The 24,349-nt window shown below is 46.2% G+C and overlaps 1 long non-coding RNA gene across 1 annotated transcript in view; it reads right to left on the bottom strand.

The window, feature by feature from the left end:
• Positions 1-931: 931 nt before the first annotated feature.
• The window catches only part of LOC138564610 (uncharacterized), a 122,869-nt gene continuing 99,451 nt past the window's right edge, over positions 932-24,349 (bottom strand). Inside the window, exons 2-3 of the long non-coding RNA XR_011300602.1 lie at positions 10,611-10,760; positions 932-1,148 (exon numbers count right to left, since the gene is read on the bottom strand). This is a non-coding gene — a long non-coding RNA (uncharacterized lncRNA). The remainder of the gene's footprint in view (positions 1,149-10,610; positions 10,761-24,349) is intronic.

The following is a 24,349-nucleotide window of genomic DNA, read 5'->3' on the forward strand; positions in this document are numbered from 1 at the left end:
AAGTGAAAGACTGGGACATGGGTTAATGGGAGACAACTATGTTCAGAAATTCCACAGATGGCCTTCCTTACATTTGCTAATGTTTCCTGGAAAACATGCAGCGAGGGACTGGGGTGCGAATCCATTCAAAATATGAGGGTTTTGTGAAGGGCATAGGTAATCCTGAACACTATTGGAGGCATTGGGTGCATTATAAGAATGCAGAGGGGATCTGTGGTGTCCAAGCTGAGATGGAAACCTATAAGATCCTGAAGGGTAGAATGCTAATGCAAGATGCATTACTGCAACTAATGCAAGTGGTGTCTAAAGTTAGGTGGGTGATGAGGCTTTACAGAGTTTCTTGACAGAAATCCTGTGTCTCTTAAATAGATGGAATGTGAAAGGAATTGCGTCAGATTTGTATGTGGTAATGATGGCTGTTTTGAATATCCATAATATAAATCTGTTATTATTTATTAAACGGAGAAATAAGTGTTAAAAGATGACAGTGTTAATCAGTTTGCGAGAAAGCCAGGTGTCCTGTGACCCCACCATTCCATGCACACTCTTACATATGAATCCTTGCATAACCAGTTCCTGTTTCCAATTGAAGAGGAAAGATGTATTCAAATTTGGAACTAAACCAAGAGGTCGTACTTAATTCGATTGAAGAGTGTGAAGAGTTTGGAAGATCATGAATGCAGTATGGAGGTTGTCTGCGTTCACAGATAGCTTTCTCCACCACCCCACTAGTATTGGGCAGAATCCCAAATGGAAATCTACTATCCTAGCATATCACTCAATGAGTTCCTGGATCTTGCGAGGAGTCCCCATGTTCCCGCACTCCAAGGATTTAGCCAGAGTCGACATACAGGCCCACATTATCTCCAAGTACTCTTTAAACAAACGCATAAAAAGTAAAGGTAGGCTTAGACTGCACACAGAGAAAGCATTCTTCAATAGAAACATCTTTATTAGAAGTGAACATTCACGAAGGTCTTGGTGTTAGCGTGTTATTTGTGGCAGCCTTTCCCCCCTGTGGCTTCTTTCAGTGCAACCGCAATGGCAGCTGCAAACAAGGCAAACTCCTGGAAATCAACAAACTTGTTTCCATCGAAGTCCATCGAACTGCAGATCTTCTTGAGGACTTCGTCACCTGTACCAATGTTCTGTGAGCAAAAAGAAAGTGGAACACATAATGTTGGTACAGTTAGACATACAGAATGCAGTGACGCTTGTTCAGCCATACTTTGATAGGTCAGTATTGCCCAGTGTGACTAAATTACTCTGGTTTGAACTGGTTGGTTCCCTCACAGACTCACAGCGATAACACAGCAGCTTCACCACGATGTACGAGTGGTTGCGAGACCATGCTTTCTTTAACAGATTTAATTGTATCGTCCAGGCAAGCCACCCTGTATCATTTACTACTCTATCTCACCTCAGCGACCCGGTATCCTATGGTATGGTATTGTTTATTTATGTAGCGCCTATACACAGGCACGTGTTTCAAAGCGCTCAAAAACAACAGTCGCTCAGAGCCCTTGAAATCTGAGACGATAATAGTCTGCACAGGCAGAGTAAGCGCATAAAATACATTTAACAGTATTGTATACAGCAAATTAGCCTGGCGGCGATCCTGCAATTTTTTTACAGTACAAATTAGGGGTGAAGACACGGGAGAAACAGACAGACGATCTTCAGTCGTGGTGCGTACAGATCGAGCAAGTGCACAGAGGGTCACAGGGAGGGGAGGGTCAAGTGCACCCGGTCGGTTGGGACTGTGCTAAGTGCCGAGAGCGATACTCTTGGGTTAATTTCTCAGTGCATTGAGTGTGGGTGGGGTGTAGGGCCCTGAGGCAAGTGCGAGAGAACTGGCGGGGGTGCCGGGCACCAGTGAGAATCTGAGGTGCACCAGACGGCCAGTCAGCATGCTGTGAGGAATAGGAGGGAGAGAGCGAAAGGACAGATAACTAGGTTAGCAGGGTAGAGGGAGAGAGAAGGAAGAGGAGAAGATGAAGGTCTTGAGGAGTGTCTGGAATTTCAGGAGATCCGGCTCAAGACGTAGGGCAGCAGGGAGGCTATTCCAGAGGGAGGCACCTGCTGAGGATAAGGATCTCCCACCTAATCTATGCTTGGAGAACCAGCTCACTCGCAGAAGGTGGGAGGTAGATGAGCGGAGGGCTTATGAGGGACAGTATTTAGGTAGGCAGCGTTGAAGGTAGGTGGGTCCCAGGCCCCAGAAAGCCTTGTGAACAATGCAAAGGGTCTTGAATTTGAACCTTGCAGCCACGGAAAGCTAGTGGAGGGACTTCAGCGCTGGAGAGATGTGGTCCCTGGGCTTGAGGCCAAGAATAAATCTCGCGATTCTGTTTGGGATGAGTTGCAGAGGGCGCAGGGCAGAAGAAGGGAGGTTGAGGAAGAGGCTGTTGCAATAGTCCAGCCTGGAGAGAACCAAGGCTCTGGAGACAGTGAGCCTCTAGGGGAAAGTGAGAAAGGGTAGAGTACCTCTGATGAGGTGTAGCTGACACTTAGACTTTTTGGAGATGTATGGAATGTGAGAGGAGAAGGAGAGCGTGGAATCAAAGATGACCCCAAGGTTTCTTGCTTCGCAGGTGGGTGCAGGCGCAGGGCCAAGGGAGGCTGGCCAGAGTGAAAGTGGGAAAGCAGGAGCAGGGGTCCCAATGAGAATTATCTCAGTCTTAGTGGCGTTGAGGCAGAGGTCGTTTGCAGCACACAATGACTGAATAGCGGACAGTCAGATATGAGCGAGGAGGAGGAGACGGCTGAGGGTAGCCTGAAAGATAGTTGCGTGTCATCAACATATTACTGGAAGTTAGAGGTGAAGGTGGCAATCACCTGTGCCAGGGCAGCCATATAGATGTTGAAAAACCAGGGGGATAGGTTAGAACCCTGGGGAATGCCAGAGGATGAGAGAGTGATAGTCGAGTGAAAGACCCCGAGTGCCACCTGGGATGGGCAGTCGGAGAGGAAGGAGGTTAACCACGCCAGAGCCTGACCTGTGATTCCCAGGGTGTCACAGAGACGTGCGATCATGATGTTGTGGTTAACCGTGTCAAAGGCAGAGGCGAGGTCAAGGAGAATGAGGATCTATGTGGTGTTAGTGTCAAGATTTCAGAGCAGATCTTCATGGGTGTTCAGAAGAGCAGTTTCCGTGCCTCTGGATGCTCTAAAGACTTCACTACCATTTCCAGATCTACCTTTTATTATATAAAATTTGTGTTGTTTTTTCTGTTCTATTAGTACAAAGAAACTTACACAAAAGAGCACCACCATGTCATACTGGAATATGTCCCCACTACGCCATTCCTGACCACATCCGCCCTTCTCCCCTACCCATTCATCCAATCCATAGCCGGTCGTGTTCATCTCTCGCTCATGTTCCATTTGGCAGGGGTATCCATCCACCCTCAGTATAGTCTCTGCAAATTATCCGAGTTCTTTCCTATCCCCTATATTTGTTGCTGTTTTGTAAGGCATCCTCTTGACCTATATACCCTTTCGTCCAGCACGCAGCAGTTCTCCATTCCTTCGCTCCATACTGAAATGCACGGGGCGGGTGTCACCCCCTCCCACTCTAGGCTACTATACCTCTTTTCGCCACCATTAAGGCCATTGAGAGAAACTTCTTTTAATTTGTTGTCATATCGCACTCGCTCCATATGTGCAGTAGAGCCAGACTTGGGCACCTTTTGATTGGGGATCTAATCACCCTTGAAATTGTGGTTAAAACTTTTATCCAAAAGGATTGTATCTTGGGGCAGTCCCAGATCATGTGTTGGTAGGTCCCTAGTGCTGTCGTACACTCAAGGCACTTTGAGTGTGTGGCTCTTTGTATGCGGCGTAAGCTCTCTCTACTATAATAGACTCTATGTAGTATGTTGTACTGGAGTAAGAGTAACCTATTAGATATATTAGCTTCTTTAGGTGAAAACTGATCCTGTATCCAATCTCTCTCCTCCAGTGTGCTCAGATATGCCTTCCAGTTGCTTTTTAGTTGGATCAGCAGTGGGGAGGTGTGGTTATTAATGGCTTGATAAAGAATTGTTATTACTTTCTTATTTGGTTCTTCTGCCAGCAAGATAATCTCCAGTGGCGAGTGTTCAGGGATGTCCCAACTGGCTCTTGCTTTGGAATTCATTGCATGTCTTAGACGTATGTATACATAACAATCTTTGTCTGTTAGATTAAATTAATCTACTAGATATTCGAAGGGCGCTATCTCTTTCTGTCAGATGATATCCCTTTCAGAGAGACTGGTTGCCTATCTTCCTAACTTCAGGTATCTCAGGGTTCTCCCACAGTGGTGATACTAGTGTAATTTTCACTCCACATCCCATAGCCCGGGTCACTTGCCTTTTTATTTCAGTTGGTTGTTGTCCTGCCTCTGGCAGCTCTTTTTCCTGATGGCTACCATATAGTAACTGTAGGGGGTGGGGGGTGAATGATCCTCAATCATCATGCGTTCCAGTTTTATAAATATGTGCTAATTCGGGACCAACGAAAATCCATTAGTTCGCCGTCAATAATTGTGACACCAGTAATATTTTTGTATGCCACGAAGACCCAGTCCTCCTTCCCAGACGGACCTCATTAATGTTTTAAGAGCTGCTCTCAGGGCTCCTTGTCCCCATATGATCTTTCTTTGTAGGTCCTCAATCCTCTGAAAAATACTTTTGGGGATTTTTACTGGGGTGTTTTGTAGGACATAGAGCAATTTCGGCAAGGCCAATAAGTTGGCCCTTCCAAGAAGCGAGATCGGTACGTTCGCCAAATTTTTGACATAGTCTTGTAGTTTCAGGAGTATCGGGTTCAGATTCCTTTTCAGGAAAACGGTCCCTTCTACATCCACCATGATACCCAGGTATCAAAACGAATCTGTGGTGATCCTCATAGGCAGTTCTCCGGAATTGCATTAGTTCCCCCTTTAACCAGGAAAAATACTGATTCCCCCAACTTAATCTTCAGTCCACTATGTAGCCCGATTTCCTGGATCAGTTCCATTGCCCTTGGTGTGAAGATCTTAGGGTCCCCTAAATATATTAGCAAATCATCAGCATATAATGATATTCCATCAACCCTTCACTGGGGCCATTTAACTCTTGTGAGTAAACGATCAGTTCTGAACTTCTCCGCTAGTGGTTCCATAGCTAACAGGGATACCAGGGGTGAGAGAGGGCAGCCCTGTCGCGTGCCTCTCTGAAGAGGAAATTCACTCTGTGTGTTTCCATTCACCCTCACCCTTGGATTGTTGTATAATAACCTGACCTATGATGTGAACCAGGTACCAAAACTCATTATCGCCCACAGATAATTCAATCTGATGGAGTCAAAAGACTTTTCAGAATCGAGCGATATGAGTGCATGAGGGCCTTGAAGTAGCGACGCCTTACCCATTGCGTTACGCACTCCCCGAAGATTCATCCTGGTGGCTCTTTCTGGGACAAATCTGCGCTGATGTGAATTGATCAGTTTGCCTATCACTTGGATCAATCAATTCGCCAGGATTTTTGCTAATATTTTGCTCTCCCCGTTCAGAATGGAGATGGGGCAATACACTGCACACAAAGGGGGTTTCTCTTTCCTATGAATGACTACTGTAGTTGCCCTTCTCATGTCTTCGGATAATTTTTAGTTTTTGTAGCTGTCATGAAACATGTGTCCCATCGCTTCTATTACCTTTCCCCCTGCCTTTTTTCAGAACTGATTGTAAACCTGTTAGGGCCGGGGGTTTTCCCAGGTCGCAGTTGACTGATAGCAACCTGAATTTCTTCCCCAATCATTTCAGTTTCTAATTCTTGTCGTGCCCCCCCGCCCCCCGCCCCTCTTACACTTGGTAATTGGCAGTCTTCTAGGAATTGTGTGCTGGCTTCTGTGCTTGACACTCCTTGTCACGGTATAGCTCCTGGTAATATTGAGCAAAGGCTTCTGCAATGTCTCTCTCCTGGTCATCTGTTGTTGTTTCATCTGCTTATTGCTCTAACCCATCCGGTCCCTTTTTCTCTCATTTCTAACCATGCATGGAACTTCCTGGATTTATCCCCTAGTTCATACTGTCACACTTTCCTATCCCAGAAGGCCTTTTTTGCATCATCTGCTGCTATTGTCCTTTATCTGGTCATTGCTTTTACGAGTTTCCTACTGGGATCTTTACGTTTTATGCTTTTCTTCCTCTCTGCTCTTCACTTCTTTCCCCAACTCCTCAGGTTGGGCTCACCTTCCTCTTCTGTGTTGTCCGATTGCCTCCACTGCTTGCCCGTGGATTACTGTCTTATATGCTTCCCATATCGTGCTGTGACTCCTAACTGTCCCTTTGTTTAGGTGAAGGTACTCCTCTGTCCCTTCTTATAGAGTTTCTGCAATTTGTGGATTGTTGAGATAGTAACTGTTTACCCACCAGACACTCCTCTTTCGTCTCTTTCCCTATGATTCTGAGATATAGCTGTGTTTTCTGAGATGCCTCTTGCTAGGTATTGTGTTTGTGTTACCCTCCCAGTCATAATAATCTAGTCTCAAAAGCGACTAGTGGGCATTAGAGTAAAAAGAGAAGTTGCTTCATTGGGATGTAACTCCCTCCATGCGTCTCTGAGCCCTGTGGTCTAAAGTGCAAAGCTTTGTTCGAGGAAGCGCAGGCCTTCCATGTTTCATGGACCTTTCTCTTCCTGGTTGTACCGTCTTGTTAAAATCTCCCCTCACTACTGTTACCTCTGCCCCTTGTTTTGTCATTAAAGTTTGTATTACTTGTAGCATGTCGTTCTGTAGGGGTAGCGGTACATATATCCTAAGGATAGTTACAATTTCCTCCCACAAATATCCTGTGATCAGAACATATCTCCCCTCATTGTCCCTTTCCACCATGTTTACTTGTAGGGGGAGAGTTCTTTCAATCTTGGTGACTACTCTTCTCGATCCCCTATAGTACCCTGCATGTTCAACCACATTGCACTGTGTTCCTCTCATAAAAGTGCACATTGTGTCCACCATATGTGTCTCTTGCAACATTACTATGTCTGCCTTCTGCTTATTTGTGGTTGTTAATGCCATTCACATTCCACCTTAGGCATTTCAGGGAGATCTTTTACCCTTCACCCGTTCCCATTGCTAATTTTGATCTGCATGATGCCCGGTTTGTCTCCCACACCGATTTTGCTAATGTCTCATATGGGTATTGTGTTCCTGTGCTGCCAGTTATGTGTAATCGTAATGTGTAACTTTCCCCCTGAACTCCCTCCTCCCCATACTTTCCCCCAACTCTGTCGCCCTTGAACCCTGAAAACCTTCACCGTCACCTGTAGGTGAGAGTCTTGGGGGAGCAACAGCTTGGAGCAGCCCTCTCCAACCTCAGCGTTCTTCTCCTGGTCTTCCTCCTAACCGGTTCATGCCTGTGTGACTAGATGCAGACTCTACCTGTCGTTCCACCTGTTCACGGTTCCAGGATGTTACCCCTCGATCCCTTGTTTCTGTGCTGTATTCCTGCTCCGTGCCTGCTTTCTTATAGCCGAGAGAGTCAGCCCATTCCCAAGCTTCTTCCTGAATCTTGTCCCCTGTGGCCCTATTATTCTAAGTTTGGCCGGGTACAGCATTGCATACTTTGTGTCATGACCCTGTAACCTACTCTTGACTGTCTCAAATGGTTGGCGTGCCTGTTGGACAGCTTTGGTAAAGTCCGGATAGACTGCTGCTCCCACTTCATTCATGGCCGCATTACCTTTCTTCTTCGTCCGCCTGTCGGATCACATCTCTATCTATGAAGTTTAAAAGCTTGGCTATAATTAGTCTCGGCGCACTCCTCGACGTGGGTACTCTGCTCAGAATTCTGTGGGCTCTTTCCACTGAGAAAACATTGGACAGTTGGTTAGGGACCGCCCAGTCCTTTATCCAGCTCTCTAAGTATAGTTTCATCGACAGTCCTTCCACTTTTTCAGACAGGCCTGTTATTCTTATGTCACTGTGCCTCGCCCTGCCTTCTGCGTTTTCCACATCTGATATTCTGTTTTCTGCCTCCCCCACTCGCTGATAGTGTATGGAAGCAGAAACGCCCTACCCATGCCTATCACAACCATTTTCTATTCCAGAGTTGTTTTGCCCTCCTGGATCAATTTCAGGATCTCTTGGGATGGGTGGTTAGGCGCCATATCTTCTTGTTGATTTTGCCCCCTTACTCTTGTTGTCTCTAGGGTTCTGGGTGCTGCTGGCATGGTGTATGAGTCAATGTCCATCTGGAGGCTCACTCTTTTATGCTTTTCTTTCCCCATCTTGGGGAATGTCTCCACTTTATGCGACCCCTCTTCCACCTGCTTTGCTAGTTCCTACACAAACCTCTTGGCGATACAGTGCCCCCCCTTTAAGTCAGCCACTGGGAATCCATAGGCTACACAAGGATTCTTAACATCCTTTCCCCGCTGTATGTTGCCCAGAACCGCAGAACTGGCTTTTGCATGCTTATTCACCCTGTGAGGGGGTTCAGCCTGCTGTCCCTCACCATCTTTTCACTGGGCTGCATAGTTGCCTCAGGCTGGTGCTTATGCGACGTCAAGGTCTATGACCCGCTGTTCAGCCCCAGGACACTCCACCTCCTGTGTGCCTCGGCCAGCTGCCTCAGTATTATCCCCTTCACCAGGTGCACCCCGGTTCCACAAGCAGCAACTAGTCCTCCTTAATTCTTGGGGGTGGGGCGGTAGCCGCTAGCACTGCACAGCCTGCCACCGTACAGTGTATATGCGCAAGCCCTTCATCTCACCTCCTCATCCGTGAGTCTACTTCCCAGCGGGTCTGGCAGGGAAGGGCCATGCTACCCCATCCGCCTTCCTTCAGTCGTCAGCAGACAGGATGTGCTGAGTCACAGCTCATCTCCCATCCGATCCCTGTTGCCATTTTGAATCCGTTACGACTCAGGACTCGATTGACGGGGCTCTCTGATCCTCACCGTTGGGCAACCGTTTGATTTTACAGTTAGTCCCCCTCGCATTTGCTTTTTTTGCATATTCGCTTTTCCGGCAGATGTTTTCTCTCGCCGGTTTCTATCTGGTGTTGTCTCTGCTGTCGGAGCGGACTGTAAATGCGACTAGTCCATATCGCTATGCAAGAGCGCCCTCTCAGCTCTACCTTTAGACTGAGAGGCCCTGTCTAACTTTCACTCTAGCTATATCCATCATCTGGAGGTCTGAGAAACCCAGCATTGCTTCTACTTCCAGCTCTGTGACTTAGATGTGTGGTCTTGCCTCACATTCAGTGCTATCTGTACACTTCAGCTGGTGGCAGTTCTTCTTTTACTTCCCCTGAAAGGTCTAGATTTGCTTCCACTCTGTATGCCCTATCTCATGTTCCAAAGTGGGTTTACCCATCAGCTGGGTACCTCTTTTAGCTCTCCTGAGAGGCCCGGCATTGCTCCCATTTCCAGCTCTATATCTTAAGTGAGAGGCCCTTCCTCGTGTTCCATCCCAGCTATGCTCATCAGCTGGGGGCCTCCTTTACCTCTCCTGGGAGGCCCGGCATTGCTCCCATTCTCAGGTCTACCTCTTAGGTGAGAGGCCCTGGCTCGTGTTCCATGTTAGCTATGTCCACCACCTGAACTGGGGGGGGCTCTTTTACCTTCCCTGAGAGGCCCAGCATTGCCCCCATTTCCAGCTCTCCTTCTGATATGAGAGGCCCTGCCTTGTGTTGTATGATAGCTATGGCTCAGTGGTGAAAATATCCCCTTGAAAGCTTCAATGTTATCACAGCTTGTTTCCGCAACTTCATGCCTGATCTGCCAGAGCACGCCCGCAGGCATTATGCACGGTACTGAGGGAGTGTGGGTGGAAGTGCTGGTGAAACCTTCACATTCCCTGGGAGCGGGAGGGTTGTTGGGCGTGGCAAATGTAAAAGTGCCAATATATTGTTATAAATGATTTAAAAGTTCATTAAATACAATGAAAAATGGTACATTCATTTGTAATCCAGATTCGCTGGTAGGAGGGCTAGATTACAGACTTATTTTTAAATGTCTGTAATAAAAGCATGGGCAATTGTAGGCATGAACAGCCTCTAACAAGGGGGAGGAGGCCGAGGGTTCTGTGTTAACTTCCTAGAGATAGACAGACAAGGCAGATTAACAGGATCGTGGGGTGGTCAGCCTGGCAGTGGGGTGCACTCCTCAACAAAACAGCATTTGTGGTAAGGGTGTAAAATGTTTAATTAACCAAGAGTACCAAAATATGTTATCAAGACACTTGACCCCAATCATGTGCCATGTATCATGGGTTAATTTGATGCAAGATGGCTTATGTCCACACATGTGTTTGAACTGTATGTATTAACAAGTGAATCAGTAATGAGAGCACCAAAGATTTGCTATGATGTCCTAGATCAAGGGTATGCACCCGTTGGCTCTCCACATGTTTTGTACTGCAACTACTATTAACCCTAGTCAGCATAGCCTATGGTTCAATGGTGATGGGCCATGGGAGTCATAGTCCAAAACATCTGAAGATGCTCATGTTGCAGACCCCTGTTAGGTGCTGGAACACAATGGCATTTGCCCCCTAAGGAATTGGGTACTTTCGGTGCTAGGGGTGCCACCGATCTCCAGGGGCATTTTTTGATCATGATTGGGCCTGCCCATTACTTACACAGAGAGTTGGGAACTCTGCCTTGCACATCTTGAGGAGTTCTGGCTGGCTCAGCGATCTGGAGTCACCATCAGCGCCAGCATATTTTTCGAAAATCTGGATCAGCGTCATGGTGATCGTTTCTAGATTCATTGTGGAGATGAATTAGAGCTGAAAAAAGGAAAAATAAAAAACACAATATAAAATGTGGCATGAAATCCCACCTTCAATCGATAAACGTACAATACAGACAAAGGGTATCCAAGGCATTCTAAAATCTGGTGGAATCAACCTGATTGTCTGTTATTCATCTTATTTTTAATACTGAACCTAAATATCTCTGAAGTTATTGCATTGCACCCAGCCAACGAGCGATATTGACAATGGTCGGCTTCTAAAACACAGCTTTCTCTACTCCCGTTGAAATTAAAAAAAAAAAGATTTGGTTGGAGAACGCTGTAATCAGGAGGCTCATCCAGTGCTGCAGATAAGATTTGGAAGTGGGAGTATTTTACTCCCTATTTTTTAAAGGTGGGAGCAAAAGGTTTTTTGGGGGGAGTAACAATATAAGTCCAATTCCCAATGAGAGTATAAGCAAGTAGAAATATGGGTTGCTGTCTAACATGTTGGTTTGTCCTATTTAGTTGATCCTTTTATTAGAATTTGTACTTTAAGCAGTAGAGTGAATGAATGTGGCATCCAGGACAGGTCATTTTCCCGTTTCTGGGATCTGGCGATGTTTCACCGGATCTGGGAAATATACTTGCGTCCTCTCATGTAATTGATCTGGTGTTGCTACCAAGGCCGGGTCACAAACCATGCTCGTCAGCACTGAAGTCGAGAGAGTTATCCGCTAAACCACTGAAACACTGATAAGAATATTTTTGCATATGCCTGTTAATATTGTACTCTGCTGCAAACATTTATGTGAAAAACCAAAGGGTGTCTCCCTTTCTAATCCCAGGGAATCTCTCTCTCAGATGGCTAGGGCATGACCATCGCCTTTGGATCCAGACCCTGGGGGTGGGCCAGTGCGGGAGAATCACCTAGGTGAGGGGTCTTCGGGGAGTGAGGGTGGGGCAGCCGATGGAGAGACGCGATATTCCCCCATTTCCCGTACCCACGGCCCATCTTATTTAAGAGGATCCTCAAACATCCCAACCCCGCCTCCCTTCTACACAAAAACTGAGCCGAGGAAGAGGGCGACTGAGAGTAAAGAGGCTAAAACTTACATATCTCATTGGACATGTCCCATTAATCAGGTCAAGCAAAGTCAGGCACTTGACTTTAATCACATACATCTGATACCCATTAGCTCTCCTCACACAGATAAAAGGCGGAACATAGAAACACACTGAGCAAGGTGGAACACGAGAAGGAGCAGAACTTCTGGGGGGAAGGCGAACCTACTGGAGCAGGACAACTGATCGAGGGACTAGACCGAGGGGTAGGGAAACCATGGAGATCACTGCAGGAGGTCTTTGCTTCCGGGAAACCGTGAGGGAGATGCAGAGAAGGCCAAATCTCAGCCAAAAGGAAACCTGCATTGTGTTTCAAGGACGCCAGCGACCCTCCCGGGTGAACGACAGAGTTGGGGAGACGAGGCCAAGCTTGTGGCATTAACCTTGACTCGTGAATCATAGCTGCAGAGAAAAGAGGGTAAAGTGCACAAGCGGTGAGATGGTGAAGGACATGAAAGGGCGGTTTGTGTCAAGGAAAGATCAAAGCGGCAACAGTGTACCTCACAAGTGGAGGTTGGGAACATGTTGATGAGACGCAAACAAAAGCTAACCAGTGATGAACTTTGAAGTGGCTGATAACCGTGAAGCCAGTGATACAGAGTGGCGGAGTGGTCTGGCGAAGGAAGTAGCCCACTCAAAAGTCTCTGCGAAATGTGAAATGTTCGGTTATAAAGCGGCAAAGTGAATGAACTCTGGAATGCGTAACGTTCAAGATTGACCCCGTCAAAAGGGGAAGTAAAAAGGTGAATGCTTGATGAGAAAGATGTATTTGAACATTTGTGCTTATGGTACTGAACTACCAAGGCCAAGGGACTCTGGGAAAATGACATGAGGGTGTGAGCTGAAGGAAAAGTTGAAGTGGCCCTGCAGAGATCTATGGCGGAAGCCTCGCATATTCAAGTCTTTGACATCAGTAAAAGGTCCAAGCACGAATGAGGGAGACCAGAAGTGTGATAAGTTAGGGGAAGGAAACCCCTAACAAATGTGAATTAACCTTGAGGAAGGGAACCCCTGCACATTAAGGACGTGGGTAAACCTGCTCTACTCTTCCTCCTTGACCTATCGGCAGCCTTCGACCAGGTTGACCACAAAATACTTAGTCACCATCTCTCCTCCACAGCCCAAGTATCCCCTAAACCGACTGCTTGGATCATGTCCTTCCTCGAAGGCAAAGCTATGAGAGTGTTCTCTGACCTAGCATGTTCCACCCCAGCCACCATACACTGCAGCATTCCACAGGATTCCTGCATCTCCCCCACACTCTATAGCATCTTCACTAGACCACTCTTTCACATTCTGGATTCCCTCTGCACAGCCTACACTAACTATACCGACGACACTCAAGTCCTCCTCCCCCACTCTGGGAACCATGAAACTAACGCCAAAATCCTAAACTACGCCTATTCCTTCCTTCAGGCCTGGATGGCAGCCAATTGGATTTGCCTCAATGGAGATAAAACAGTACTCCTACTGGTAGGACCCAAGGAAACCCTAAATAAACTCAACCCCCAATATGCAACCTTCACAGTAGCAAATATCCAAATCCCAGTCTCCCAATCAGTGAAAACCCCAGGTGTTTACCTTGACGCCACCCTCTCCATGTCCAGGCAAGTCAGCACTCTCTCATCATCTGCCGCTTACGCCACAAAGCTGCTGAACGCAGCCAGACCCTTCCTGACCACTGCGAACTGCCTATCCATTGCTAGGGCCACAGTTGGCTCGAGACTGGACTACTGCAATGTCCTCTTTGCAGGCATATCAGTTAAAAACCTGAAGCAATTACAAACCTTTCAGAACAACGCTCTCCGAGCAGCCACAGGCATCCCCACCCGAGAACACATCTCCACCGCAAGAAAGCAGGCACACTGGCGACCTGTCAAAGAACGTGTCCTATTCAAAGCACTCGCCATCACCCACAAGTGCATCCACCATGCAGCCCCACCCACAGAGGCGTCGCTGGGGGCGGGGGCATGAGGGCCTATAGCCCTGGATCCTTTGGCTGTAGCCCGGATGTAGATCATGGGTTACAACCAGCCCTGATTGATGCCTGCTTCACTGACTATGCGAGAGAGAAAAGGAGCTAAATTAAGCATTTTACAGTCTGCTCATTAAATGTTTTTGTTTCCTAACTTGGCCGTCGCGTGTTCACTTCTATGGTGAGCGGTTAACGTCCTAATAGTTATGGAGTCCCCGGGGCCCACCGTCGTCCCCGGCCATCAGCATGTGCATGCCTATCTGCTCCCGCTCGTGGAGCACAATGCGTGCAAGGTTTCTATCATCATGTTTAAGGCCTCTTTCTCGTGAGAGACATTTCTTATTGGGTCTTCTGTTGCAAGTTTAAAAAGAGAAAGTTCATTAAATATGGACAGAAACATCGTTTAAACCATCATGTCGGGACAAATGGAGTCCTCTGAGAGACGCACAAAAAGGGTTCAGAACAATAACTGTTCCATCAGGTATTTATGGCCGGAGTAATGTAAAACACACATTTTATTATCTATGTATATTCAATAAAATTATCAGTTTTGTACTGCGACTCCCCAGAGACCCAACAAATCGCTGTGTTGTTTGGAAATGTCTGTCAGCAGAAAAGACAATGACGGGGGCAGTGAATTTTCTTAAATTACATTATAACGTCCTGTGGCAACAAGGCCTTCCATCATCCTCAAGATCCGATGCAACTGATGAATAGGCTCACACAAAAAAAAAGGATGGCAATACCGTGCACATGCAAGGCCCTCCTTCGATTAACAGAGTGAGAGCTGAGGGTAGCCCAGCACAATGAGACTTGCTGTCAGATGGATGGTGCAGATTTAAAACTTCATTTTTTTAAATGTTTGTTTTATACCCGTGGCAGTGCTCAAACTCGCATGCAATCGAGTGCATGCTGTGTAGTGCCCGTGTTTTCATCATTGTTTTGTGAGTCAGTAGGAGTGAGTGATGCATTTTGGAGCTATATGGTATTCGTAGTAATTATATAAATATAACAGTCACATGGTGGAGGCCCGCGTGCTTGCATGGTCGGCCAGTCCACGCATGCTTGTTTGGTCCCATTAGCATGCCCACACCTACATAAACTTGCATCTATACCTTTGCCACCCTACCCCAGTAACTATGCTACCACACCCTGCAGCTACTTGTCTGAGCCACACATTCTTAATAACTGGCGTCAGCATCCTCTAAATACCATGAGCCTGACTTACAAAATGGGGGATTTCTCATTAAAAATCGCCTTTGTAGATCATGGCAATCGGCTGCCAGAAGTAAAACGAGTCCGCGTCTGCATCATTTGCAAAGGGTAAGGTTTGCGGAAGCTGAGTGCAGCACAAATCTACAAAAGCGGACTCACATCTTGAACAAAGAAGACACTGCAGCACAGCGAAGATCCTCCTGCTCATGAATTCACTGCCTAACCTAATTTCAGTCAAATGGATTCCTTCATACTCCAGTGCATAATGATTGCTCAAAAGGTCTTTGCTAAATGTACTGTTCGCTTCACAAACAAGAAAATAATTACAGAACTTGCACCCAAACACTACATTCCAAAAGCGCAATTACTTGCCAAGAAGTAAAAGTGATACTGAGCATAGGACACACCCATGGAGAACACCCGGGCAAAACGTAGAGCGCAGTATTAATGCATGCAGGCAGCATGCATGCTGAAGCACTCAACATGCCATGAACCAAAAGGTTAGAACTTAGTGCTTGGCAATCTAGTACAGGGTTAACTCAAACCATGTGAATGTTAGTTAGCTCAAGGTAAGCAACTCTTTCAACTTTGCTGTAGTTTAGTAAAGAAAGGTTTGAGGTTCACCTTGGTTCATTGTTTGTGGCCCTGCAAGGGAGGGTACTGTTCTAATCCCTCTTAGAGTGCCCACCAATAGCCTATACCTGTTAGGCCACAGCTGGGCAGTGAGGCATCTTAAACCTTTTAAAAATATATATATTTATGATGCTTTTTTGGACTGGAGATAAGGATTTATTAGTGGTGGAAGTGAAGCCATTGGCCACAATGTGATTGAGGGCTTATAAGTGTCATTTCTAGGTTGTTCAACCCTCACAATGGACCTTTGAATATTCATGTCCAAGCATATCTTTAAATTGGTGTCATGCGAATAGTCATGCATCAATATTTTGGGTGTTTGCCTGGGCCTAGTTAATATGGATAGAAGGTATACTACATACCAGCAGAATACATCAATTTTGATGTAGCAGGGTTAAGTTTGGGACTCATCCCCTTTATTATTGACCCTCTACCCACTACTAAACATCACACACGTTTACACAAAAAAATAGAAGTGGACGTTTACATGCAACTTCCGTGTACGTTTGTGATCAGGGCCAAGGTTTTAAAACTCCAAAGGCAACAAAACACATCTATCACTGCAATTGTAATGGATGTGTTTGAATCACCTGCATATATCTCAGCTGGTCCAATTAAAATATGATCACCACCACATCATATAAAAACAATCAACATCACATTGCAACTATTGATCTATAGTAAACACAACACATGATATTTAACAAACATTGGCAAAGCTAACAGTTTGGGGGTTTAGTGTAGGCATATAATCACCATGATGTTTACCGCAGTATGTTCTGTCCATACTGCATTTCTACTAAATGCAACTCACACAGTAATGGAATAAAACCACACCAATTCTATTGTTTAAAAAGCTTTGCTGGAATTGAAAATGCTTTTCATTTGTTAGTTATGTTATATTGGGTATGTTTGTATCCTGCATGCTTGCCGCTGGCCACAGCTAATAAGCAGTACCGTATACCGTAGCCCTTTAGATCGCTAAGAAACATATACACTTTTCTGGTTATTTTGGAAATATCATGCGGAAATATGCTTTTCAAAGATTCTCTCACGGGTGGAGGTGTGGGGGGGAGAACCCCGGTAACGCCTTGCCCTGGTCAAGTTCAGGCTTGCTCGCTGCGCTTACTTGCTACATTATATAATTACATTCATTGGGCCTCATTACGACCCTGGCGCTAAGGGGTCTGCGCCAGCGTTAGCTGCGCGGACCCCTTACCGCCAACTACGAGTTCCCGGAGCGCCATGGTCATTTTTCCGCCCGCTTTTTGCGGGCGGAAAAATCCATGGCGCTCTGGGACCTTGGTGTTAATTACGCCACCGTATTTTACGGTGGCGTAATTAACTCCTTCCCCACTCCCATTGAGCCCTATGGGGCCGAAATGGGAATGGGGAAGGGTAAATGGGTCAATGGGGACTTACCGCCCCGCCGACCTCGGAATGGGGCGGTAAGTCCGCCATCCGCCATGGCGTAAAGGGACTTTGCGCCATGGCCGGAAAGTCCGTCGATGGCGGAAAAAATCCGCCAGGGTCGTAATGAGGGCCATTATGTGTCCCACCACTTTTTAAGCCCACTAGCTACCCTGTGAGGTTGTCAGCCCAACAACCAGCAGCAAGCGACTGTATGGTTAATGTGGTAAACAGGTAGCTCTCCAGCTGCTGCTTAAATACAATTTCTCATTCCACAGCAAGTCTTTGGCAGTCCTGTCCAAAGACTTTTCTTTGTCTTATATAACCCCATACAGTATTACCTAGCACTACTGAATGAATGTTCAGAGTGGCAGTATGGCTCCATGTTAGCAGTACTTGCAAATGAGTATGAGCAGTATAGTATGCAATATTAACGCTTGAAAGTGCAGCGTGGCACATGCATTCATATATTATAGTTATGCAATGTCCAAACTTGCAATGGGCTCTAGCCCCAGATCTTTCACAAACCTAGCAACGCCCCTGCCAACCCTACCTCTCCCATAGAGTGAACAGATCATGCATCTCCAGACCTACCAGAACTCCCTTGTCCCACCAACTCGCTGTGCCTAGAGTCACACGTGCAAGAGCGGAGGGGGAGGGGGGTGTCAGCGGCAAGCTTCCCATTAATCTCTGCCAGGGAATGGAACTCCCTACCTTTGACCCTTAGAGCTGAACCTTCACACCTTGCATTTTGCAAAGCCCTCAAAATATGGTTGTTTCTTTAAACCAAGAAGTAGCAGACAGTGTGAGCTGAATACCTTAAACAGACTTTTCATTTTGGCAGACAAGTAAGAGTGACATTAAAGGATTTGACCGGGAGCACACACTTTGATCAAGTGGAGAAGCGGGGATCTGAGACCAGTCTGCAATTCAGGAAGTTGAACACATCTCTTCCCAGATGTAATTGGTAGTAATATTGTAAGTAAAAGGTATTTTTAAAAAATTAGTTTGAAAACACTATCTGACTGTGGAAGGCATTACAGAAATAGGGTAATTGTGTTTTGCTAACTGAAATTAATTGCGTTTTTGCAGGTGTTTCCCAATTGTTTTTCTTTTTATTGTGGATATATTTGCCCATATTGTGCAAACTAGCAATATACATTAATTTCAGAAGCTACAGATAAGAATTATTTTGGCTGTCAAAAGAAATAAACTCCAAGCAAGTTTCAAGGATGTCATGTCAGGGCAGTGATTGGCCCTTGGGCAGCAGGGGCAGGTTGCGTCTACTGCAGGATTGCCTTAAATAGTGCAATAGAGCCTATTTACCTGTGAGGTCTTGAGGCAGGGAAGTAAGCATTTTCAGGTCTTTAAATGTTAACAAAATTAACAGGGCTCAAATACTAAAAAAAATGTGGGGGTGTGGGGAGCTCAATAATATATGCATAAGCGAGGGCGTCCATTCTCCTTGACATGCTCATCTAAATCAGTAGTTGTGGCAGGGTTTATGTCTCCTCTTCTGCTGTGTTCAGGTTTGCTGACGTGTTAACATTCATCTTGCAAAATTAGCAAGTGCTGCTCACCTCAAAATTGGAAATGCGCCTGATGCAAAATGTGCTGCAAAATGTGTTATTTTGACTTGGGGATGGGTACGGCTCCCTCGCGTCACTATGTGTGGGAATCTGTGCCCCGTAGAAAAAAATCAAAAGCTGCCACCCTTTCATATATGCACAGTAAGTGAACATATCGTAAAGTGAAATATACAAATTTAGTTCAATTGACCTTTCTCTCCAGAAGAAAGTGCACGAGACAAATAAATATTTGCCTTTCAACAAAAGTATTCAACACTGGAAAAATAATCTGCAAGGAGGATTTCCAATAACTATGCTAGCAAGATATAAAAGGTGCCCACCTTTTAAACTCAACAATTTATACTAAAATAGTCCAAGGAACACAAAATCCAAACACGAGAAGTGTGCTTTAATTACACTTTTATTGGTCTTTTGGGTAAGCGTATGCACAGGAAATCCTAGTAGCCGAACACTTGAACAAGCGCATTTTTTTATGCTGGCCTCAAAAACACCTAACAGGGGCTTCATCCGCCCACTGAAAAAAGTGGGCGGACGCTGTCCACACAGATGTATCCTCAACCTGTGCCCTGAAAATCAGCAGAGTGCCAGAACCGGAGAAAATTACCCCTCTTGTCTCCAGGATTGCAACCTCTCTTGCCACATCCAGGGCATAACGTCATGACTAAATTGCCCTCGCATCTTTACCCCTCTCACCCGCATGTTTGGCTTTCAAAAGTACTCTGTTTTAGAAAGATAACTTGAAATGTACACAAACCATAGTAAAGTAATCACACAAATATATAAATACTTATAGAAATATGCTAGGCAAAAGGTGTGCAATTGTGACATTGTGTGCCCTACCTTGAATGGAAGACTACAAATACCAGAATGCAATTCAGAAGAAGGTCACAAATGCCCTGTAGATTTTGAAAATGTACTTTCAAAACGTAAACACTCATAACAAAAGGTAATGTGTGAAAATGTTTCTTGTTTGAGCTAAGAAAGTGGGACATGTTAACGGTTGGGGCATGAACAGAGAGAAGGGGCTAAAGCATGGCTGACAAAAGAGTAGATAGAAGATTGGAATGTGGTTACAGGTGATTGGAGCACCTATTCCAAGCTCCCCTACTGGTTGTGGCACCCACAATATAACCTAATCGGTCATTAAAAATCTGTATTGGGACATTTGGGGTTCAGATACCATATAATATATCGTTCCAATTAGTCATTTCGTGTTCTGATAGTGATTTAGTGTTTAAGTTGATCATTTAGAGTTCCAACTTCCCGTTCAGATATCTAATTGACTGTTCAGAGTAATGACAGATTGTTTACAGTGTCTACTGTCCATCCAGTGATGGGGTGTCGCAATTAGAATTGTGATTGGTCACTCTAAATTTGTGTGGTAATCTATGTATACGCTGAAATGTATTTGTGAAATTGCACTGGTGCACAATCCAAATGGTTTTGTTCACCAGCCCATGTGCCAATCACACAGTTGCCAACATGACCCATTACAATCTTTAGGTGCTTATTCAGTTCTGTTTTTTCTTTGTATTCTGGGACCTGTAGTCAGAGTTTTATAATGGGAAAAGTGGAACTACATGTCAAGGAGTACAAATTAAAGAAAGGACTGGATAATCACCCACAGATTGGAATGGGTCATGTTGGCAACTATGCAATTATCGTAAAAATATTGATGTTATACCATTTTCTGACTTCCCAGCGTTATTTTTTAACAGCATTTGAGAAGCATTGTGAAAGTGGTGACAGAGGTGCTGACCACCTGAGACAATGAGTGAGGTAATGAAAAACGCCTTCCTATTCCCAAAACCCCGCCTTGCACCTTTTATGATGTTCTGAGGCCAAGGACAGCTGCAATTTAACTTGATTAATAGAAACATTGCAGGTCAGCCTCTCAATTTTCCTTTTGGCACTGCATAGGTTTATGAGTTTGATAAAGCGCTTGTACATCCTCTGAGGTCTCTTCGCGTTGAACAAGACTGTGAACCAGCACGGCAAACTTAAACGTGAAACAGGCTAGCTGTTCTGCGAGTTGTTAGAAGCCAGAGGATGAGGGACACCATGAATGGCAACACCTGCAGAATTCCACAAGTAGAGGCCGGGCACCGAGAAGCCTGGTTCACCTGATCGTTTCCTGCGCAATGTGGGAACATGCAGGAAACGGGCAGAGTGGGAACATAATGAGGCAGTTTTCTTTTTAGTGGCAGGGGCCAGAAGCCATGGAAGGCCTTGTGGATAAGGCGTGCCATAAACGCAATGTGCCGCCAGACCGGGCTCCAGCGGAGGTAACCCCAAACAAAAGACATATGGTCCATTCTCTGAGCAGAAAACTGTGCCTAGGCTGGTGTGTTCAGAATGATGTGGAGTTGGAGGATGAGCGTGTCAAATACAAAAGGGGGGATCAAATAGGGAGCAAACCCACCGTCTAGAGGCGTTTTTTGCCTTGCAGTTGGAAAGAATAACAGTAAGTGGTCTATCACAGGAGAAGCTTGACGCACTGCCAGGAGGAGCCGCCTTACTACTTCATAAGGGATTCACAGGTCCTGTGCATCCCTCGCCTGGCCACCACAATGGAGTCAGGCACGAGTAGAGAGAGTGAGAGTACCTGGGCACTCGGACAAACAGTACGTGGGGCATGCAGTACCTGGACACATAGGAGGTTCAGCCACATAGATGGACAGTGTGAATAACATGGGACATATGGAAAGGATAGAGTGAGGATCTTTGCGTATCCCAATAGACAGCATGAGGAACCTGGGACACACGGAAAGGATTGAGTATGGATCTTGGGGTATATGGACACACAGTATGAGAAGCTAGGGACACATGGGATGGATCTTGGGGTACATGGACAGAGTGCAAGGTACTTGAGACACATGGAAGAATAGAGGGAAGGTCGTGGGGTATACAGACTGATGGTGTGAGGAGCTTGGGACACAGAACAGATAGCTGATCTTGGGGTATACTGCCATACAGTTGGAAGCACTGTATTGACAGTAATTGTGGGTAGATTCAAGCACCTGGGCAATTGGTGGAAGGGGTTTGGCTTCCAATTCCTCCATTGCCAGACCTGCCCGGTAGGTGCAAACTCTTGAATATCTGCTAAATCCTCACCACCTTATTTTTCACACTACTAAACATGTGATCTCCACTCCTGTCCTCAGGAGACTTGACTACTGCATGCGCCTACTCTAGGGCCTTCCCATCTATTCCTTTACACCACCCAAAGTCCTCAACTTTGCCAGTAGCCCTCTCTCAAATCCCTCTACCCCCTCACCCACTTCAGCACGATGCTTCCATGCAGAACCACTCCCTCTAAAACATCCTCCTAATATTGAAATCTAACCATCGACTGCACCCCCACCCCAAACCTCAGGTTCCCTTCAGACTATCTTTATCTTCAGTTAATCTCCTCTCAGCGCTCTGTGATATGTGATCTCAAGCCCTGCTCAACCTCTGCACTGCAACCCCTTCCTGTGCTGCCTCCCGCTTTTGCTTTTTGTCTCTCTTTGCTCCATACTTTGGAACATCCTGCCTGGGGATATCAAGGCTATCTCACCCACAAAGCACGTGCATCCTGTCTCCAGACTGATGCAGAGACCTACTCTGTGGATTGAAGATCAACATGTGCACCATGGGTACAGGAGGATGCTGTGTGTCATGGCTTAGCTAGAATGATCAGGCCAACTCAGCCCTTCCTCCCCCCAAGGTTGCTAGACTGACTACCTGAATTGCGTGATTATGGTGGCACCGACTATTACAGCACTCAGAAATTAGCATGAGGTGCAGTATAAATATTCATATATTATACTGTCACACGTCCCCCTTACCTGGAGTTTCAGCCCCCTCCCAACCTCTATATTATTGTAAGTAAATAATACATTCTGTCAATTGATCCATTCTGCCCCCATTCTATGCTGCCAGTCAGGGGTGTTGCTAGGTCTGAAAAAGATCAGGGGCTATGGTAATGTCAGGGCTGTCGGGACCCGGGGCTAGCTAGCATTTTGGTTGTTGACCCTGAGCTTCTATCCGGGGCTACAACCAAAAGACCCGGGGCTATAGCCCCCTAACCCCCCCCCTAGCAACGCGAGTGCCAGCCATGCCCCATCACAATCTGGTTAGCGTTACATTCATCTCCTGCTTCGCCATGCCAGTCATTGAAAGCATATGCACACCATGCATTTCTTTTAGAATCACTATGCTTACAAACACAAGGAGAGTTCCCATGAGCTTAGAGCGCAAGGGCAAACATTATGATGCACCTTTCATTGACAAGCAGAGTAAGGCGCGCCCCTTACCAAAGTCGATACTACAATTAGTATTTAACATGTATCTTTTACAGTATTCAAAATCTACATTTAGTCAGTTTTTGGAATTCCTTTATATGAAGGCTACTGTATAAAGAGAAATGATATGTGAGGAATACTCATTGATTCCTAGCAGTCTACCAAACACATGCTATGTTATGTTCTTTAAGGCTTCATTTAATGCAGACTAATAAATTAGCAATACTTACAAGTCTAGAAAAATATCGAAAAATGTCTTCTGTTTTGGTGAGGGTTCTGAGGACTTACAGTGTGTGGATCTTGCAGAGCCTGCGAGGACTTTAGGCTCTTCTCCCGCCCCCTTAAGTCAGCATCTTGGCTTACTTCAGATTTAAAACGAGTCATAGGACAGCATTAGCCCTAGACCATGGGTGCACAACATACGGCCCGCGGGCAAGTTGCTGCCCGCCATGCTGTTTTTTCCGGCCCGCGAGGCACAAAGACTTTCCTAATGGAGGGCGGCCCGCAAGCAGCATCAGCCGCCCTCCATTAGGAAAGTCTTTGTTGTCTTCCGGGCCGGACAAAACACTGGCCGTCATTGGCTCAGCACACACGCACCACGTCACTCCTACGAGCCACGTAGTGCGTGTGTGCTGCACCAATGGAGTGCCAGCAGAGCAGTAGTGTGATATTGGATTTTGTGAGGCAGACGGGGCAGTGGGAGGAGATGTGAGTTTATGTGTGCTAAGTATTGATTGGTGGGTCTGCTGCACATCATCCTTTAGGATGGGGAAGCGCCTGCGTGGGTCCGCCCACGCCTCTGATAATTGAGAAGAAGAAGAAGAAACTATGGCTGGCGTGGCCAGTAAGGCTTGATGCCGGAAGGCATTTCAGCCTTGCTTGCCACGCCAGCCGTAGTACGATTCCACTTACCTCGCCAGCGTTCCAGCTTACCTGCCTTCCAGCACGTCTCCGGTAAGTGGTCTGTGTGTTTGTGTTTGGGTGTCGGGTCTGTTCTGCTGTATGTTTGTGTTGTGTATGTTGAGATGGGGGGTGGGGGGGCGTGTCGGATGTGTATGAATGTTTGTTTTTGAGTGTTTGTGTTGTGTATGTTGAGATGGGGTGGGGGGCGTGTCGGATGTGTTTGTGTTGTGTATGTTGAGATGGGGGTGGGGGGGTGTGTCGGATGTGTTTGTGTTGTGTATGTTGAGATGGGGTGGGGGGCGTGTCGGATGTGTTTGTGTTGCATATGTTGAGATGGGGGTGGGGGGGCGTGTCGGATGTGTATGAATGTTTGTTTTTGAGTGTTTCTGTTGTGTATGTTGAGATGGGGTGGGGGGCGTGTCGGATGTGTTTGTGTTGTGTAAGTTGAGATGGGGGTGGGGGGTGTCGGATGTGTATGAATGTTTGTTTTTGAGTGTTTGTGTTGTGT

Source organism: Ambystoma mexicanum, chromosome 1p, assembly GCF_040938575.1.
Source record: "Ambystoma mexicanum isolate Mex_15411 chromosome 1p, UKY_AmexF1_1, whole genome shotgun sequence".
In the NCBI taxonomy this organism is placed as follows: Eukaryota; Metazoa; Chordata; class Amphibia; order Caudata; family Ambystomatidae; genus Ambystoma; species Ambystoma mexicanum.